Genomic DNA, 4,816 nt, shown 5'->3' with positions numbered 1-4,816 from the left:
TGACTGGCACAGAGGAAAGTTCTCTGAATTTGGGGGGACTGGGATCAGGAGCAGAAAGGTATTTGGTCCGTGGACACTGGAAGCTCTTCCAGCTGCGTTGGCGAGATCGTCTCAGATCTCAGTTTAGCCACCACTTCCTTTACCGTTTTCTCAGACATCTTCTGTCATATATGTACCAAATACCAGACTGCACGGTCTTCTCATGTGCCTCGTAGCCTTCCGCACTTGCCCCTTTGCAGCACGTACCAGGTCACGTGCTAATGGCCTGGTTGCTTCTCAGTGGCTTTTCCAAGACCAAAAGCTCTTGAGAGTGGAGACCCTGCCTTAGTACTCAGGGCAGTACCTGGTACATCATAGGTACTTGTGTTAAGTCTGCCCATGCTACCATAACACAATACCAGACTGGGTTGCATGAACAATAGACATTTATTTTCTCACAATTTTGGAGTCTGGAAATCCAAGACTGAGTTGCCGGCAGAGTTTGTTTACTCTGAGGCCTCTCTTCTTGGCTAGCAGATGGCTGCCCTCTTGTCTGTCGCCTCTTCACATGGTCATGCCTCTATGCACTTGTCTGGCCTCGGTGTATCCAAATTCATTCTTCTAAGAACTCCAATCAGACTGGAATATGACCCACCCTCCTGGCCTCATTTAAACTTAATCACCTCTTTTTTTTTTACTTTTTTAAAAATTGAATTCATTGCCATGACATTGGTTAATAAAATCATATAGATTGTAAGATTGTAAGATTATATAGATTCGGCTGTACAGTTCTATAATACATCATCTGTATATTGTACTGTGTGTTCACTGCCCCAGGTCAAGTCTGCTTCATCACCAATTTATGCCCGTTTACCCTCTTCTGTCTCCCCCTGCCCCCTCTCCCCAGTAATCACCATACTGTTATCTGTGTCTAGGGGTTTTTTTTTTCTTAATCCCTTCACCCTTTCATCCAGCTTCCCAACCCCCCTCCCCTCCACAGCTATCAGTCTGTTCATCTTTTAAAATGTTTTTCAAAAAATATGGAATGCACCCTGGCTGGTGTAGCTCAGTGGATTGAGAGCGGGCCTGCGAACCACAGGATCGTGGTTCAATTCCCAGTTAGGGCACATGCCTGGGTTGCAGGCCAGTTCCCAGCAGGGGACTCACGAGAAGCAACCATACATTGATATTTCTCTCCCTCTCTCCTTCCCTTCCCTCTAAAGATAAATAAATAAAATCTTAAAAAATATGGAATGCTTCAAGCATCTGTGTGCCATCCTTGCAGAGGGAGTGTGATGATCTTCTCTGTGTTGTCCCAGTTTTAGTGCATGTGCCGCCCAGGTGAGCACTTACTCACCCTTCGAAGGCCCCATCTCTAAATTGAGTCACATTCTGAGGTACAAGGGGTTAGGCCAACACATAGATTTGGGGGGAACATAGTTCAGTCTATTACCTTACTCCTTATTCATTTTTTATTATGAAATATTTGACATGCCTGTAGATGAATTAGAAGATAATGTTTACATTCCAGCTGCCTACCTTCTGGACGATGGCCAGAGGTCTGAATGATAGAGGCAGTCTGGTATCCTGTGAGAGGTGCCTGACCCACACTCGGAGCCCTCAGTCTGTGTCTTGGCTCTGCCAGTTCCCAGTCATGTGATCTTAACCACCCCCAGCGTCAGTCTGCTCACCTGCACAGTTGGGATAATAACACCTACTTTAGTAGATGGTTGTGGGACTAGGTGAGATCATACAGATGGGGGTGTGTAGAGGCAGACACCAGACAGCGCCGGTTTAACCTGTCAGTGCAAAGGTATGTTCGAAGTAAGAAGCATTTCAATTTACTGATGAGGAGGGCTCAGGTACTGACTGAGTTCTAAAAGTCCTTGAGTTTTAAATAGTAATTTAGACATTTTACCATTGTTATTTATACATACTGCTACCCCAGCCTCAGATTCATTTCAGCTCAGTTAAGATTGGTGGTTTATGAACCTTTTTTCATTTGGGAAAAAAAGGTGGATATATTAGCTTATTTATACATAAAGCACTTGTTTATTAAAGCCCACAGTTTTCAGATTNGAGGGCTCAGGTACTGACTGAGTTCTAAAAGTCCTTGAGTTTTAAATAGTAATTTAGACATTTTACCATTGTTATTTATACATACTGCTACCCCAGCCTCAGATTCATTTCAGCTCAGTTAAGATTGGTGGTTTATGAACCTTTTTTCATTTGGGAAAAAAGGTGGATATATTAGCTTATTTATATATAAAGCACTTGTTTATTAAAGCCCACAGTTTTCAGATTTCAATGAGTGATTTTAATTCTTGCCCCCAAGTTCTGCAGCTAATCAATTGTGGGGTTGCCTGGCTGCTGTTGTCACGGAGGGTTGTGTTGCTTGAGCTTTAAAATGTCTTTACGTAAAATATCACGATGTCTCAGTGTAAGGACAGTGATAACTTCTGGGAGGCACTTTATAAGTGGACCTTGAAACACCATAGGAACATAAATTCTCCCTTTAGGACATGGAAAGAGTATTCACTGGTGAGCAGTTGCAGGCTATGGGAACATAGAGAGAGGCCGTGGAATCTTCAGCATCCTCCAAGAATCAGTAGCCCAGCAGTGGAGCCCTCACTTCTGGTCTTATCTAAGCATCAGTCATGACCAAATATTTTCAGCTAATCGGCTTCTCCTGGCCTCTTTCTGAGGATGTTAGAAATCATGGCCTTTGGTCGTTCACAAATCTACTTTTTACTCTTTTCCCAGGGCAAGCGTTTGCTTTCTCTCTCTCTGCACCCTACTGCTGTTAGGCCTCTCTGCTGCTCCCGTCCCCGTGCTCTCCCCTTCCTTCCTCCTGCCTCATTCCTGGTTTCTGTTTCAACAAGCCTGCAGCCTACAAGCCTCTGTCGTCTCTCCTTCTTGCCCTTTCTTACTGTCTCCTGACCTGCCTTCATGCCTGGGCACTCTGCCATGTCTGCTGTTCTCTCATTCGTGTGTATTTTCAATCTCTCTCCAGCTTTCCCCGCTCCCTGTCCCTCCCCTTGTTGCTGCCTCTCCCACTTCTCCATCCAGATCCTCCTCCAGCGTGAACAGAAGTTCGACATTCCTCAGAGGTGTAGCCGCTCTCTCATCCTGTTATCCTTCAGGGTGACTTAGGGGTGGGACCTCTGGATTTATTGCACCTGCTTCTCCACAGACACTGGAGCAGATGTGACATGGGTGTCCTCCTAAGCATCGTTACAAGAACTCCTTCCTAAAATTATCTTCTGGGCTCAGCATAGCCTGTACCCGAGGAGGAGTTTCACAGCCCCGAGGAGGAGCTTGAACAAGTGAATGAGGAGGGAGCTTTGGTAGGTACGCAGCTGGGTTTGGTATGACAGCGTTTTTATTTCAGCTTTTGTCCTGGTCGAGTAGCTTTAGCACACTTGCAAATTTGACTTCTGTTTTACAAGGTTCACCCATGTTTAAAAATATCTTTATTCAGTTTAGGGAAGGCAGTTACACTTGGATTTCATTTAGTAAGTAATAGTGATTGTATTGTTTACAGTGAGATCTGGATTCACTTATCGTTTATTCTGCTCCATCCCTTGAGACTGAGGTTAAGTGATGGTCCACGTAAGGACAGAAAAGAGTTGGTTAAAAGGTCTTAGGGTTCACACTGAAACTAGAGGAGCATTAACCATGGCATTACTGAAAATTAATGGCTATCTGTGGTTGAGTTCCAATGATCCAGCCAACCACTTCATTCATTTGGAGACCACAGTCCCCGTGAAAAACAGGTCCAGCCTGATTTCCTCTGTTTGAGGTGCATCACGGGACACCTGCTCCTCCTTACCCCTTGTGGGTACGACTCTGTCTTACTTGCCTCTCCCCACCCAGTTCCTAATGTTCAGCATGTCTGTTTGCAACGTGCATCGTGCAGTTTTCTTAAACTCCCACGCATTATAACCTCTCGCAGAGTCAACCAGCCACAGCTTTTCTTTGTCAGGAAAACCACGGCCTTTAATCAAGATGAAGCATTTATCACACTTTGCACTTACACAGCCAGTTTTTTATGGGTATCAGTTTTCCTTTCCAGGGTTTTGGAGCCAGAGAACTCACCAGGAAGGCAGATCCAGAAGAGTTCAGGTTTCATGGCCCTGCAAATTGGTAGTTACAGTCACTTGTCTTCCTTCCTTTCCCTGGTTTCTGCTCCGACCTGCCTGCAGCCTACGTTGCTGCTGTACTGCCTTCTCTTTTGGCCTGCTGAATGGCCTCCCTCCTGAGTCTACTGCCAGGGCTTCCAGCTCTCCTCTTGGCCCATTTCCTGCTACTTGTCTTTCTCCCTCTGCTCTGCTAAAGAATGAGCAGAAGTGTAAGAACCCTCAGCTACATCTATGGGACTTTTTAAATGAGGTTTGGAGGTTGATAAGTGATAACCTTGAACAAAAGTAATATACATATTCAGTGGATAATAAGAATAGATACAGAGTTGGCCTACTTGAAACATTATTGGATGTTATAGACACTGGCTCTCCGTCTGTGCCCAGCTTTGTCTCACACTTTGCTTCCCTGCGCAAACTCTACTTCAGAGTTGAAGTACTCCACAAACTCTGTACTCCACACTGTTTGCAAGCACTCTGTGCTGTTCTGTTGGACCCCTTGCCTGCAGGGCCCCTTCCTTCCTCTCGCCCATCTCTTGCCCATCTGCGAGGCCAGCCCCTCCCCCCATCCTGCCTCCTTCGCAATGTCACGTCCTTGGTCGCTCTGCTCATCTCTTCCTCCTCTCAGTCTAGGAGGACTCTCTGTATCTCATCACATGGTGCTGGATCACAACGATGTCTCTGAGGAGGACGGACAC

At 45.6% G+C, this 4,816-nt stretch overlaps 1 non-coding gene across 1 annotated transcript; it reads right to left on the bottom strand.

Annotated features, from left to right (window-relative positions):
- Positions 1-1,221: 1,221 nt before the first annotated feature.
- LOC118993654 (U6 spliceosomal RNA) lies at positions 1,222-1,328 on the bottom strand. The gene has a single exon (XR_005067909.1). It is a non-coding gene; the product is annotated as a U6 spliceosomal RNA (small nuclear RNA).
- Positions 1,329-4,816: the final 3,488 nt, after the last annotated feature.

Source organism: Sturnira hondurensis, unplaced genomic scaffold, assembly GCF_014824575.4.
Source record: "Sturnira hondurensis isolate 20B ecotype Veracruz unplaced genomic scaffold, ASM1482457v3 Scaffold0008782, whole genome shotgun sequence".
Lineage (NCBI taxonomy): Eukaryota > Metazoa > Chordata > Mammalia > Chiroptera > Phyllostomidae > Sturnira > Sturnira hondurensis.
This window is presented reverse-complemented; position numbering and strand designations above follow the sequence as displayed.